General features: G+C 33.4%; 1 long non-coding RNA gene across 2 annotated transcripts in view; it reads left to right on the top strand.

The window, feature by feature from the left end:
• Positions 1 to 610: 610 nt before the first annotated feature.
• LOC128673671 (uncharacterized) overlaps positions 611 to 17,160 on the top strand; it is a 37,162-nt gene continuing 20,612 nt past the window's right edge. The window contains exon 1 of one of the 2 annotated variants that reach the window (XR_008405105.2): positions 611 to 692. This is a non-coding gene — a long non-coding RNA (uncharacterized LOC128673671). Of the gene's footprint in view, positions 693 to 2,429; positions 2,638 to 17,160 lie in introns of those variants that run through there. The other variant, XR_008405104.2, reaches the window with a different exon arrangement.

Genomic DNA, 17,160 nt, shown 5'->3' with positions numbered 1-17,160 from the left:
ACCAATCCGATTTCTTAAATTTAGAAAAAGTGTAGGTAGGCAGTAGGCTGTATGGGTTTAGTTTCTTTAAATCTCGAATATTTTGTCAATTTTTATAGATAGTCGTTTATTGCGCAGAAAATATCAATATTATTACCAATATTCTTAGATAATATATATCATTCATATTTGAAAAATATCGATACGACATATATATCGATATTTTTTCCCATTTGCCCATCCCTATGTTGAATGATGACTGTGACAGACAGGCAACATGCACTCTATTTGACAGTTGACCATGGCACTTATAAGACCGGTGACAGTGATAACTTAAGATGACTTTTGTTTTCTAAAAAAAATAGGCAATTGAATTAAATTGCAAATTCATGTTTTTTAACACAATTTTCTTTTGATATTTTCGATTAGAATTCCTTTTGGAAATCCGCGGGAATTCTCGAAGGAGTATTTTTATATGAATAGAGAATTTCTTAGCGGTACCTCGCTAGACACAATTATTTACTATATAATAATCCCAAAAAGGTACTTACTTATATAAGTACTTTGGTACAAGTACAACATATATTCTTTCTTTACATAGTTATATACCATATTTGTAATTTGTAGATAAAACAAGAATTCGGTAACCGCAGACAAGTATTACCTACGCGAAGAAAGCGCGTTTATTTATTTGACCAAAGAGCGTACTGACCGTAAGTTGTACCCTGCCTACTATTAAGAACATTATAATCCATTAGATTTACTAGGTACGGAATAGGTACCTATTAATTCCATGGTTTTACTATTTAGATAGTGCCTATTTCTGTCTGAAACCTTAAACTATTTTGAAGGTAAGGTCTATGTAATCCAAAATTCAAAATTCTATTACCTACCTAAGGTAGTAGAATTTTGAATTTTGGATTACATAGATGTAGTTATACATTATTTCTTTTTTCTTATTGAGTGTGTTATTGCTAAAACTGTAGTCACATATTATGAATAATTGAAAGTCGCCTAAAGGCACCAGACTTGACTACTGTCATCTTGTGGTAGGTAGTCGCACACAAACTAATGAATAATTTCTGGACATAAGCATATTTTTTTCTTTAAAACAATCACTATGAAATACCTACGAAGCAATTGATACCTACCAACATCATATTACGGAATCCTTCATGGGCAAGATCTTAGTCTTTTTTTTCACTTTTTCTTTCTGTATTATGTCAACCTATTTCCACAAAATATTTTATCAATATCTTCTTACACGATGTACTTAAGTTCTTAGATACCTACATAAATGAAATAGGTAGGTAGGTATCTACATTGAATTTCTACAATTACATTTTTAATGTGACATTCCGTCAATAAACATGTTAGAGAAATCTATGTATTGATTGGTATTTATTCCATTTTATTGTTTCACAAGTAAAGGTAGCGTATTTGCAAGAGATCCCAATGTAGGCCATGTTAGAGAAATCTAGGTATTGATTGCTATTTATTCCATTTTATTTTTTACAAGTAATTATGTAACCTACCTTTACTTGTGAAATACATATATATGTATTATGTACCTACCTTTACTTGTGAAATACATATATATGTATTATGTACCTACCTTTACTTGTGAAATACATATATATGTATTATGTACCTACCTTTACTTGTGAAACAATAAAATGGAATAAATAGCTATCAATACCTAGATTTCTTTAACATGGCCTACCTTGGGATCTCTTGCAAATACGCTAGGTGTCGGAGCAAGGAATAATAAAAGCCATTTTTCTTCTTGAATAAATCAACACAGAAACATTACCGTAAAGGAAATAGGTAGATTTGTCTTTTCATGTTCCCATTTATGTTAATGTAAATGGATCTCGCAACTAACTAGGTAATGTATCTACAGAGACACTTAGATATTGTTAGTTACAATAAATGAAAGAATAGGTACTTATTATAATTGGTTACATTATTTACACGGTTTTCTTTTTCTAAAATTACAACAGCAATTCATTTCTTTACTCGGTTTTTACCCTACATGCTTCGATTATGTACACAAAACTAGATGGAGCGGTATTAATTCTTTGTTTATTTGTTTATTTGTTTATTTATAAAACCAACAGCATGACTATACAAAAACGACATCATAAATAAGAATAATAAAGGAGTCCCTTATTTTTTTTCGGTGGAATAAGCACCGTAACTAAAAAGCAGCATAAACAAGACCTAGACGAATTTTATCGATTATTACAAGTTTATTCAAAGTTGTCTTACAAACGATCTACTCCTAACGTTAAAACGTGCATGCTAATGATGGTTTACTAAGTACTGAAAAAAATCACACTTAGATATTAAATGCGGCTGAAAGACACATTCGTCTTTCCGTGCTAGTCCTCTAAACTATTCATTCGAACTTATCTTCACCTCAATTTACCAAATCGCCCATCGGAGCCGCGAACAATTTGGCGAATGTTCGCTGTTCGACTATATAATCGTCGTAATCCGATTAGTGAAATTAGTTTGTAGTTTCCCGGCTGACCCTTGTACTGTGCATAATATGTTTGTGTGTATTGTTTGGGTACTTAGAGGAGCACGGCAGAGAATTAATACAATAAGAATTTAATACCGAGTAAATCACCAGTGGACTAAGATTAATACAAGGTAAGTAATATAGGCAGCTATATTATGAAAATATTATCTATTTATTTTTACTAGGTATTCAAAATCATTTAAATTCAATACTATAATAACCCATATCGGTAGGTACATTCGTTAAAAGAATACCCCCTTTTAAAGTGTAGAACATTTACGAGACAGGTGTGTAAGTAGGTATATTTAATACAGGTGACATCAATTAGCTACGTAGTATAAGGTATATAGGTCCTTTTTATTATATTTATTACATATCCTTTGTACCTACTTTAGAGTAGATAATATATGTTCTCTATGTCAAGATATCTATAAAATTATTTACCTATTTACGTTATTTGCGCTATGACGTAGTTACCTACAGAGCAAGTTTCTAACGTAAGTAAATAGAATATTGAATCCGTCCAGACCAATCAAAGCAGACTAACTACGTACATCATAAATTTGAGATATAGGTAATAATTATGAGTCAATTGAGGAATGTTATTAAACCGTCTACTGTTTTTTCAATATGAAAAAAAAAATGGGCGAAATTCCATTATTTTCACGATTGACATCACAAAATGGTGATAATAAAAAATATTAACTTAAGAGAAACGATGAAACATGAAGAGAAAACATGAAGGACTTACATACTCGCCTGGGACATATGGATGTCGATAAGAGGAGGATAGTGTCACGTTGGGACCATAAATACCAGAAAAAATATCTCGAATCTCTAGTAAGGGCCGCAGGTCCGTGACCGCGTTTCTGACGTAAAATAAATACGAGTAGGTAATCTAGTAGCAACATATACATATAAATATATATTTTTGTACAAATAAATAAACGGAACGGAGTTATAAAGAACAGCAAATATTGTTTGTTTACTTACGTACCACATCGAAGTTGAACATGGATATTTTTCGTGCATAAAATATATACTCGTAAGATATCCTCCCATGGATATCTTACGAGATAGCGAAATCATAGCAACAGCAGAATCGAATCTAAGTGAAAATTTAAATGTTTATTTTTTAAGAAAGCCCCGCGCGGGCTCTGCTCTACAGTACAGGCTACAACAGAGAAAGGTAGAGAGAGAGATAGACAGATAAACTCTTTATTGCACCATTCACAAAGGAGTTATAAGTTACAACAAGATATTCAAACATAATGAGTGCAAAGGCGGACTTATCGCTAAGAGATAGGTTTATATTTTTCAATAATAAAACTCTACTAAATTTTCGTCTATTAACAATTCAAATATACTCGTAATAACATATCAAAAGAAGCCAGCCAGAAAAGAAAAATAAATAAAACACTCAAAAAGTAAGTATTCAAGTCGGCTTTCGATTTTCATGAAAGTTTCGCTGCGTTAATCGCCTGAATGGATCAAAAAGGACCCCCTCCCCCCACATCACACTCGGAAAACTTCATTTGCATGTCTCCCTTTTCCGCTCAACTGATTTGTAATATACTCTTAGATTTTATTTACCTTTGATTGTGGCTATTTTTGTCCTCTAAGTATTAATATTTTTCTCATTATTTCTTCGTCTTTTCGAGTTATAGGGAGATAGGTATTCTAATTACATTACTTCGTATTCAAGAAAAACTCTCTGTCGTATTACCGGTTACTTCCCCGGACGTTGAGCGTCGAAGCCCAGGAGAAAGAAAACGGATTCCTACTTTTACGTTTCACTTCTTACGGTCGTCGGCATCCCTAGTTCTCAGACCATTGGCACGATATCTTCAATAAAAACTATGTAAGAAGCATAAAATGAGAACATCCGCATCAAAATCAGTATTTTATATATTATAATTTATTTAAATAATAAATAATAATTTATTATTTATAATTTATTTTATATATTTTATTATTTTATTTAATATATTTTATTGACGACCTCGGTGGCGCAGTGGTAAGGTTCTCGCCACTGAACCGAGAGGTCCCGGGTTCGATCCCTGGTCGGGTCATGATGGAAAATGATCTTTTTCTGATTGGCCTGGGTCTTGGATGTTTATCTATATATGTATTTGTTATAAAATATAGTATCGTTGAGTTAGTATCCCATAACACAAGTCTCGCACTTACTTTGGCTAGCTCAATCTGTGTGATTTGTCCTAATATATTTATTTATATTTATTTATTTATAAACAACAACTATATTTTTAAAATTAAGTATATTTTTTTTTTGTAATAAATTTCATATCTGTCATAATTATTATATATGGTCAGAAATATTGATGAATTATCATATATTTTTCAGACTACATAAAAAAACATGTGCATAACTAAATGTATAAAAACCTAATAGCTAAATATAGGCTGAGGTTCACAAAGTGAGCACATCTCTCAAGGATTATTGCTCTTTGTTGTTCACCCTCTATATTGCCAGCGCGAGAGCTCCTCAATCAGTGGTAATCGACTAGCGCTAGTCCTCTACACAGGATTTCACTTGATATATTAGTGGTCGCGTATTAACCCCGTAACGATGTAAAGTGGCGCAGAACGATAGATATCCGACCGAGTAGGTACCTACCTTCTACGTAGTATCGCGAATTATTTTTACGTAGTTTATAACAATGCCGCTTCTCACGGTCTGTCTGTCCCTATGTATGTTATAAAATACTTAATCTTTAAAACTATGAAACTGATTATGTTGCAAGTTTTTAAAATTGATATAGAGTAATTAAAGATGAAGATTTATGTGCATAATAAAGCACCCGTGCGAAGCCGTGTCCGGCTTCTAGGTGAGGTTCCCGTCCTAGGTAATGAAGCTCTTCTAATCTATGGGTGAGCATTTTCTCAAAATAATAATCCAATTTATATTAAACTAGAGGAGGTAGAGAAATTCGGGTAAAATCATAACATAATAAAAAATATAGCTAGCTTACATCACTCCAAACGGTTTCGTCTATCTCTGTGTCAAATTTCATCAAAATCAGCCCAGTAGTTGTTGAGTTTATTACAAACAAAAATACAAATCTTATAAATCATACAAATCATACAAAACTTTTTCTCTTTATGATATTAGTATGGACTAGCTTACTTATTATTGTCAATATGTCGGGTTCTAAGTAATGTATCGCGATAAAAACTATACTAAAATTTAAGTTAGACCATCCATTATATGTGACGCACAAACAAATATTCATATAGAGAGACAGACAAAAAATCTAAAAAATATGTTTAGTTTATTATTAGACCTATAATTATTTTTCTTCAATATCTCCTATATACAGACAGCCCACTTAGATATAGTTTTATTTTACTTATGTATAAATACATATGTATAATTATTTGCTCTTGCTAACCAGAAATAGTTAAATACAATTGTATCTTGGAAACAATAAGCAATGTTATTGCGATACAAGAGCAAGAACAATAGTAATACATATTATTTTGAAATTATTGTCTGAAGCAATTTAGTGTAACGGTGTAGATGCTGGAGTTCATACGGCACGCGATATTGTGGCTGTCTCGAGTACAATACCTAAATATAATTACATTTATGGTATATTGTAGTGTAGATTCTGGTTGGAGAATAACAAGATATAATAATATTCTCTTCTGATAAAATCTGTAGCTTATATTATTAGGATACAGTGTGCTCCGCAGCATTGAAGGTGATTAGGTACCCTTCTTGTTCATTGGGAATCTTTACTCTCTCTCTTCTACTCATGTTCCCGGTTTAATTGGGGGCTGTGGCGCAAGCCCTAGGCTATAGTAAAATAAGCCTGAAAATTGTGAAAACTCGCGAGTAAGAGAACTCTGGTTGGGGACATTTGGGTGCGGTGTCAGAGCTATAACTCCACCTGGACAAATTTTGCTTGGGCTAACTTGTGTCCACAGTGTGTGGACACAGGTGGGGACAGGGGCTTCTATGTCGGTCAAGGTAGTCTAGATCCAGATGATAGGAGATCTGACAACGTTCATATTCAAGGGGTTTGTTTAAAAATGCGTCTAAAAGGCTGTCTGATTAATAAACGCGAAGTTAATTTCAATTTTACGCAGAGCTAACTTATCCGCTATAAACATTTAAGTGGGTTAATACCAAGACGTTGTTGTAAAATAATGAATTTATAGAAAAAAATACTAGTTAATTCACTTCTTCATTACAACTTCTTCGCCTTAATTTTTTACAATAATTGATAATCTACATATTTTTCTTAATAGCACTTAGTAAAATACAGCTCTTTGATATAAAACATGAAGAAACTGAATACTCGAGCACTTTATTAGGCAATTAACTACATAAAAAAATATTTTATTTCCATTGCAATAGATCATGCATATTCTGACATACCTAATGGTTCATTGTCATGGATTAAGAATTTATGCAATGATTAAGAACAAGATTAAATATAACTTTAATGAAACTTTTACATACGAGTAGTTGGTATAGTTAGTTTTTATTTAAGTTATTTATCTTTTTATGAGCAAGTTTGTCATGTTATAGAGTAAGTACACTTATTAGAGTCTCATCTCGACCTTCTTTATTTGAAGTCGCTGTCGCGTCAAGTAATTAACCTCTTGTAAATTAGGAGCCTAATCACGTTACGCGAAATGAACCTTAACCAGGAACAATGGAGATTGCTATTTATGTTTTTTTATATACTTATTATACCCATTCCATTTTCAGGCATCAGGGTCTAAGTTCAGGGCATATTCGTTCGATGTTTGTGTTTAGTTTTACCGGTTAGCGGCCTTATTATAAAAAACAGCAATAGAATATGAATGAATTTGCAATGATTTTTCGTAGCTTGATGTGCTATTTATTGTACTATTAAAATTAAATATTTTACACTTAGTTAAGTGCTAGCTTGATCGTCAAGGAGGATATGTAGGTATGCCAATGGTCTGACTAAATGCCAATTAACGTGCGAAGTGGAGAAGAAGAAGCAGGAAAACGCTCGAGACAGAGATAAGAGAGAGAGATTTACTATCTAGTTAAAAGCTGACGCTGACATTTTGAATCATTTCGCCATCTTTTTCTATCAACGTATATAAAATTAATTAGCTTTCTGTCTCTCCTGAAAAGTTTCTAAAATTATTTTCTCATAACTCCCAAACTACTTATTATAACTAATAAAACCTTATTATTTTGTGATTACTCCGAAGATGTGAGACTCAACTTTCTAGTTATGTTAAGGTTAAGTTATGTTTGGGTTAGCTATTACGGGTGTTGTAAGTAACTCGACTCGGCATGGTCTTTGTTCCAAATGGTTCTATGTAAGTTTGAGCTAGAGACGGCGGCCCTACCATCAGAAATAATATTTATCTCACATCATTTTTCTAACTATAATTTCGCGTTTTTGTATGCGTACTCTATACCTATAGGTATTTTTTGAATAAATGCCGATAGTCTACTGATAGTTAGTCGTTAAATTTAACATCTTTGGATCTATCTGTACCGCAAATTTTCAAACTTTGCGTTTCGATTGTGGTTTCAATGTATTTTTCCTAAACACTAGGAACACTTTATAAGAAAAATATTTTTCCATTTTACTATTAATTCTTATAGAAAAGTTTTGACCATTACTTTATACGAATAGATTAATTATTCATTTTCTTGATTATTTTAATATTATGTGTATTAATGTGTCAATTTTAAATGTAATATATGAGTCTACTTGTCAATATGAGTCTCTAAATGATTTTTATTTATTTCTTATAATTTAATTTTTACACATTGGAAATTAGAACTATAGGATCGTTTTGCATCTAGCGCCCTGGTTTTTGGTCTAGTCCGGCGCTCGGCCGGCCCTAAGTTAAGGTTACGAACTAAGAACGCACTACCAGGCAAGCATAATCTCCAAAGAGGCCCGACGGTATTATTACCCAGAACAAGTTACCCCGATATTAGGTATAGTATTGAGAGAAACTTCAGCCATTTGCGTACGAATGAGCAGGAGTTTTGACTAAGTATGGCACTCCTCGTGAAAGAGACCCTTGAATTCTGTGGCTCGTTGTACGTATTTACACGTTTGAGTTTTGTGATTAAGTTTGTTACACTGTCAAACTTAATCACAAATAATCCATTTTAAATAAATGGATTATTTGTTTAAAAATTAAGAGTAGTAATACAAAGTGTTCAAGACTAAATTCAGTTCTATTTTTCAAATTCACTTCTCGCCATCGAGAAGAAGCAGCAATGAGTAAGTATTTCCCGTTTTTCCTGACCGAGGGTGGGATACCACCTCTCAGTCGCTATTCTATCACATTAAAGCGGTCCTATTCTAGGGTGGAACCACACGCCACTATTCTCCATTAATTTCACACATAGGTAAATCATCAATCAGAGAGAAGGTTTACTAACGATGTCTTCTTTCACCAGACATTATAAACTAATTACAAGCAAGTGGTAGACATTATAAACTAATTACCATACGACATGACTAAGTGACAAAGAGTTGGGTTTGAACCTGGAACCTTTCGGTTCATATACGGGTTAGACACAGCCGCTTTATTTCGTACTTCTATGGATGTTCTATACCTAGTTAAGTATGAAAATTAACATACTTATTGTGGGTAAACAAAGCGTTGTTAGTCTTTGTGGTTTGCACTATGGAAAGATATTGTGTTATTGAAATATTTTCGTTTCACAATGATATCGATTCAAATCTATTTCCAATGTTGTCTCAAATAAACATACCGGATTATTTTGACGCCGCATTATTGAGTAGGTACAGTCGACCGCGTCTCAAGTTATACCTGGAACTTTAGTGACGATTTTGAAATGATTTTAGAATAGTCGATGTGCAGCTTGCCTATGCCTTTGACCGTACATTTTAAATAGAGCAAATTAATAACTGTTATTTAATAACTTACTTTTTAAAAATAAGAACGAATAATGAATCACTTTATACCTATCTGGTGCTTTTTGAAACACAATATATTTTAGTTGTAATTTTCCCTAGTACATTTTGACGTCAATTGATATTTTTTTTAAGAAATTTATAAAAAGAATTGAAAGAACGGTTGGAAATTTCCAAACAGTAAGTACCTAAATATGTTTTCAAATCTATTTTTATAAGTACCAAAAATATTCATCTCCCTTGGAGCAAATTTGCGCCTATTGTTACCTTTTACACAAAATGGATTGTAAGTGATGTGCAAGGGTTCGCTCTTAAAAACTTTTTCCTAAGTTTGGTGATTCGGCAGTGAGCGGAAACTGAATTTCACACGTGAGAAAATACAAATACGATGCGAATTCTATTGATATACGGACGCGGATGCGGTGTGTAAACAGACCGACCGTGATAAAATGTTTTGTTTATACCTTAATGTTCCATGCGAAATGTTTAAAGCTTTATTGTTACTGAAAATTATGATAATGTCCGGTTTTCGTGGTAAGACGCTTTTAATTGATAGTATTCGTGTGACTTTACACCTACCTATTTACGATGATTGTAATGATTTTACAACATGTAAACACAGATGTACTTACTTAATAATATAAAGCATCAAAATACATCTTAATTTTTCACTGTTATTAGTTGTGAAGTCCGTGTAATTGCTCTAAAATATTTATTATGCTGTTGGTCATTCAATTTATAAAAGAAAATCAAATAAAAAGACATACGAGTATCCTGTGTCAAAGCCAAATGTCATTACCAATTAATTTCGTCAGAATTGTGTCTGTTTTCCCCTTTCCCGTTATGTCGCACCCGTGGTAGGTACGGATTCACATTTACCTAATTTTAGTTCAAAACAGCAGGGGTTCCAACATTTCTTGACACGCCGAAATTAAGATTTGGAGCGCAGTAATATTTTCAGTCAGACATAGCTTATCACTTCAAAACACAAATAAAAGCAAATGAAAGTTTTATATCGTAGCGTGCAAAGTATACTTTTCGTGTTGTTTTTACGACTACAACTTTTTGTTTGTTTATTATGTTGTTTAATGAGAGCTCACTCGTTTAGCATACTCGTCAAAAAACACAAATAGCAAGTGTAAAAATTCTACTTAATATCCTTAGTAGCAAGTAAGTATTTCAGATCTATAAGTGAATCAATGACGAACATGTTTTCTAGAAAACATGTTGGTCTCATTAATCATATCCTAAACCTATGGTTGCCTCATGTGAGGGCATCGACAGAAAACTAATAGATGGGTTTACGCCTGAATATTTGGGGATAAAATAGGAAAAGCAGCCGCAGCAGCGGGCAGCCGGTTGTAGTACCGTTAGGTTGCGCGTCTCCATTATCGTCGCACGAGAATATCGTTGACGTCGTCGTTAAGGATCGCCACAACATGATTATTGTCCTTTTATTTTAGCTACGTAAGGCATGGTCTCGCCGACCGATGCCTCGTGTTGACCTTGCTAGGTTACTCACTCAGTTTGGACATGGCTATTTCCATATACAATAGTAAAAATACACATGCAGTATTGAATTGGGTATTGCAAGAATTTCGAAATTGCAAGTGGGCCAAACAACTTTTTAACCAACAAAATTCTATTAGTTGTACAAAATATAACTTCAGTTAGCACAGCATAGCACAGCCCAGTCGAGTCCGGCCCTATAGCGACGTAACTGCTACATCATTGTATGCCAGCGGCGTCCTTCCACTTAGTCTTTCCAAATGTTTGTTAGCAACATGTTTATGGCACTTAAGGGCGATAAATATTGCAATACGGCAAGTCCGTCCGCAAGCGGTCCTGAAGGCTTAGCGCTGATGTATCGTGCGAACCGCAATCGAAATACGTGTTTGTATTGGCAATACTTTGAGAACGTGGAAGGTAATTCTGGAAAGAATACAAGTCTTGGTAACCTACATGGAAATGTTTATGTAATTAATCATAAATGTATTATTATTTAGAAGATAAGAGCAACTGATTTATCTTTATTCTTTGTAAAGCTAAGGCTTTACACTTTTATTTTCAAAGCATTTAGGCCTCTTCCAAATAAGTCCACCGTTGTCGATCTCGTCCTTTGGTTGCCCAATCTGTCCACCCGCATGTCAGTTCACCCGAACACTGTTCGCCATCGGGCGAAATATCTACTCATATATGTATCTTGTAAAACATTAAGTGCAAGGTATATCAGGTAGCAACATTTTTCTGACGACTTGATATTGTAGATACTTTATTGTTTCTGGTTTTATAGTTATTAGCTCTCCGTTAGGTTCAGATTTTATATGATAGCATAAGAAGACAAAAAAACCTGGATTCTCTTTAACTATTTACTTACTTAGATAGTATAAATGGTCACCGAAAAAAGAGCTGGGGCATTTCCATTTAACCCTTTAAATTATCAGTTTATAAAATAGATTTTAATTAAAAACAGTGAATCGGAAAAAAGTGATTGAGCCATTGCAATAATTAATTAGTTGTTAACAGATGATTATTAAAAATGTATGTACATTAAACAGCATGAAATGAGGTCCGTTATAAACTTTTTTCAGCTGGGCACATTAAGGAGCACGCGATAACAGCGTCGCCGGGACGGAACCGCTAACATTTTTCCTCGTTAATATTTTAACTTTAACAAAAGACTTTACTGAGAAAAATCTCATGAAAATACAAAGCGAGTAACATATCGTAGTGTAGACATAGAAGGGTATTCATCAAAAGTCCGCCCGCCAATGCGCGTATGATACCCCTGGTGTTGCAGGCGTTCATAGGCTGCGGTAACCACGTGACCACATCCCATCAGATGTGCCAAATGTCTGTAAAAAACCAAATATGGCTGATAAATCCTAGTTGTGAATGAAATAAAATATTATGAGTAATGATGTAAGGCGGCCGGAAATGTTAAGACGAATATATTTCGAATACAGCAAGACAATTTAATTTAATACATATATTTCTGGAGATCTACTCCTATTTATTCAGTTCAAGTATTAAGTATTCAGCTAAAATTACATTAATAACAATATAATTAATAGTAACTAAAAACCCTGATTAATAATTCCACGGAATTCTAACATTTCATAAATGTTGCCAACGTTGAAACAGCTGAACTGAAAATGGAAAACATTTAAGTGAAATAAAAAAATAACCTATAATTATTTTTATGTTCTTCATGTACATTCCATGTACTTCCCAACGATGCTACAATGGAAATAGATATCAATTCAGAAATCTATTTTTATTTTCTTCGAAAAAACATTTTCTGGAATATCGAAAAAGGACATTTGTCAGAATACCGTGGAATTAAAAGTCCGGATGAATGGAACTAAAATTAGTTTCCGCATAAAGATATGCTTATTATTTTTAAGCTTATAGAACAGTTAGCCAAACGCACTTAAGCCGGACAATGCCATAGTTTACGAACTTATGTAACCCGGCTTATCTTTGTCCCCGCACCTACTATTCGCAATCCTGCCATAGAATAAGCAATAACATACAGAAAGGCCACTCCCGAACAAAAGCGCAATCTATACTTATAATATTAAGAACAAATAAATTGCCACCGCATTGATGTATTACTACTAAAATAAAATTTATGTATATTTACAATAATTGTAAGAATTATGTATGATTACTAAATCACAAAATCATCACTTTAAAAACACTTATTTATGCTTGTCCTTACATATTATAAGACAAAGTCATATGTCGCGTCTGTTTGTCTGTCTGCCTGTTTGCAATAAATTCAAACGCTACTGCAGGTTTTTTCTAGCGATTTTCACCATTAGATAGTGTAATTCCTGAGAAAGGTTTAGGTGTATTATTATTTATAGTTTTACCCAAGTGAAGACGAAATGGGTCGCTAGTAATTCAAAGCATTCATTCAGAAATATGACCTTCACAGGCACTTTTTCACGTTAAATTCTATCACTCACACATCTCTATAATACATAAATATTTTAGTCGACACGGTCCCTACCGTGCGTTTTATCAGGCGACCCCTCATGGGGTCAACTGGTCATCGTACCTACACTTCAAAAGTGACACTATATGGTACTGCTTAACCCATTAAATTTAATGACGCGACGCCTAGCATGCAGGGATTTCAAGTATTTATTCGAGCGCTAAAACGATGCCAGTTGGTAACTTGGTAAAATATTCTAGCGCTTTAAACCGGAGTATAAAGTAGCCACTTTGCGAGTAGTGAATAAGAGGCGATGCATCAACCTGCATCAAGATACTCTTCAAGAGCGGAATAACTTGCAAATAAATCTTTTAGTACCACGCTTTACAGTCATACCAGAAAATTCAGTCAGAAAGAAAAGTCAATCTTTCTGCAATTAGGCACTGATTAAAGCATGCAAATTGAATAACTAGTTTGAGATGAAAATTACAACAAACACAAAACGTATCAGCGTTTAATGTCAAAGTGTACAAATATCAACATCGAGAAATATCAATATTCTAATCCCTATCTTTGTTCAATTTCCATACTCCCTAGTTCCTAATTTTATTTTGTAGAATCACTTGATGAGCATTATTAATTTACTAGCTGCTCGTCCCAGCTTCGCTCGTATAAAATCATAATTATACATCTTACTTAACCTTCGTCAAGAATCACACTATCTATCAAACAAACCCGCTCAAAAACCATTACGTAGTTTTAAAGATCTAAGCATACATAGGGATAAACAGACAGCGGGAAGCGATTTTGTATTCTATGTAGTGATTGTCTTAATATTCAATAACATTTTGAGCTATTTATTTCTGACAAACTAATAACAAAACGGAATAACTTTGAAATAAAACAAAGGAATGTGAATGAGAGATAAATCCATGAACTGTCCAATTTCATAACCCAGCTGAACTGGGTAACAGTAATCCCATTGTATTACAATTTTCCGACTAAAAACTTTTGTAAGCTACAGAATGCGCTTATCTGTTTACGGATATCAAAATTGTGGCATTTATTTTGTAAACAACCATTTTCTTGTGTATTTTTTAGTATTAGCATTAATTAAACCTAATATTCATTAATTGAATAGTACTAGGTACCTACTTGTCGATCGATAACGGGAGGCCAACAAGATATTAGATCTTTTCCGTGAATCTATAACAGTTTCACTATAACCGGGATCGCTGCGAGTTAAATAAAAACTTGCAATGAAACATAAAATTAACGGTTTTTTACTCAGTCAAGTTACCCAGCACGAATCAACAAAAACGCATGCCGAATCAAACCTACTAAATTTAACACTGGAATTTTACAGATAGCTCATTCCATGCTGCCAGTGCTTTTCTGAAAACACCGTCTAAAAATGGAATACGGCAATTCAAAATTAACCATTTGGTTGGATCACAGTGGCTTTGCGTAAACAAATTGTTCTTTTTTTGAGCGCTCGTAACTTCTGCCTCTAAAATATTAGAATTTCGAATTTTTGGAACTGGCAATATAGAGGCTTGGAGATAAAACGAGAATGCATGTTGTGGCCAGTATTTCCGATCACGGAGTTTAAATCCTATTGGTGTTTAGGCAAATTGGGATCGGATCTCTCAAAGCTACTGGAGCAAAATATAAAAAAAAGAGTTGCCCTCAGGCAAGCGGATAAAGAGTTTACTGACTGTGGATTTACTAAAACACATGAGAACGAATTCAGCTTTGAAACTGTAGAGGAACTCTTTTAATTATTCCTGTCTACTTTAAATCCGGAGCCGACGTTAATGAAATCTAATACTTAATGAGCTCAGTTTAAAATTATTTCATTAGCCGCTTATTCGTTTGAATATTCTAAAAATATAGCACATCAAATCAAGATACAATATTTACATATTAAGATTGGACCCCTATACCTAATTTATAATATTTTTTAAACATTATATATTTAAATAAAATGGATTTATTTCGGCCAAAGGGTGCTATTTATTATAACAAGCCAATGAGATATCATAATATATAAAAATAGCAGGAACTGCAGGCTGGTGAAATTGAGACAAAACGTGATAATGTATTATTAAATGGATCGATGATAATATAAATATAATTGTAGATCAGCATAAAATCTATCTATGTACGTTATTCCCACTGAGACGGAATTCTTGACGCAAGAGTTTGAAATCTGAAAGTTCTCTCGTCAATAGGCACTTACTTGTCCATAATCTCTTGAGAAATCAGCGGCGAAGAAATTGTGTATATTAGGAAGTAAGTAATTTATCGTTCGTGTACTTTTATTATTGTATATTTTAATTGCTTTTACCCGCGGTTTCGCCCGTGTAAATTTTAATAATATCGCGCCTAGACAAACATATAAAAGCAAACAAATATTAGGCCCTTTTTTTGATTCGTTTTGGAGATAAGAGTTGCAATCGCTTGGGGCGCCATACACTAAATGATTTAACATTATAGAATATGTATTACTTCTATGATACATTGCGTTTACATGTCCGATGTCCAAGTCCAAGTATTTATTTAAAACGTAAAAGATTTTTAATATTGATGTGATAATAACTTACGTAATAACCTAAGACAGAAGGCCCTTTAGTAGGGACTAAATAAATTAACCGACTTGGTATTACATGGATCTCACAGCTTTTTACGGTTTTTGATGGTATTTATATAACAATTAAGTGGACGAATATACTTTCTTTATAACGTCATAATTAATGTCAAAAAATTAGCTTATTCAATAGATTGCCTAAGGATACTAATATCTTACATCAAAAACCTCTCTTACTGCGTAGGTAATAAGTTAGGTATGTAAAAAACATTTTATTTACTGGATTGTTTGAAATATACTAAGCTACCTAGTTTAAATATTTGAAGGAGAGACGTGCAAAGCAATTTTGTTCCATTACAAATCAAGGAGTTTCACAGAGAGCACACTGCATGCAAATGTACAATACACCAATAAAAAAATTGCCAAATTATCTTCCAACTATCTTCACACAAAATAATGCTTCATTGTTTACGCAAATAAAACATATGTTGTCCATAAAAGGCAAACAAACATACTTGCCCATTCTAAATTAACTATTATGGATAACTTAAAAATGGATCGATTTTACAATCTCGATTTACTGTGACTGATCTACCAATCCGTTGTGTGATGGCCAACATTACTTAAAACAGGTATTAAACGCGCATATGTAGTGATGAGGATGGTTAGTTACGTCACAATGAAGGCTATAAAATTCAGTCACTATCAATAGTATAAGTGGTACGAATTATAGTTAGAGCTATTACAGCTAGGAGATGACTTTAAAATGTAGATGAGAGGAAGATAACTATGGTATATTTTTGTATTATTTTAATATAGTTGCCAGGCATAGGGACATGTATAATGTTATGTTTTTCCGTCGTAGAATAGGACAGCCAAATCTTCAGAATTTTAATGGTTTATTTGTTATGCCGACAACGGGCTCCGCGAACATCAAGAGCGCGCATCGAGATTGCAAGCTTAGCGAGAGAGAAAGAGAGAGAGAGATGGACACTGAAGCGTTCCGATGAATTTTCCATAAGGCTTTGATGCGCTACTCCTTAGCCAAAACCATTTATTTAAAATTTTATATTCTGCTACCTGACTATTTGGTATCACATTCAGCATACATTCTAAAAGCATTATTTATTGTGCGCATCCCCCAGGATTGCATATAAAGTTGAACACCGTGCACGTTATTATTTGTTTAGATCAAATAGTAAAT

The sequence above is a fragment of the Plodia interpunctella genome, chromosome 11, assembly GCF_027563975.2.
Source record: "Plodia interpunctella isolate USDA-ARS_2022_Savannah chromosome 11, ilPloInte3.2, whole genome shotgun sequence".
In the NCBI taxonomy this organism is placed as follows: Eukaryota; Metazoa; Arthropoda; class Insecta; order Lepidoptera; family Pyralidae; genus Plodia; species Plodia interpunctella.
Note: the sequence above shows the minus strand (reverse complement) of the source record. Positions and strands in the feature narration are given on the sequence as shown.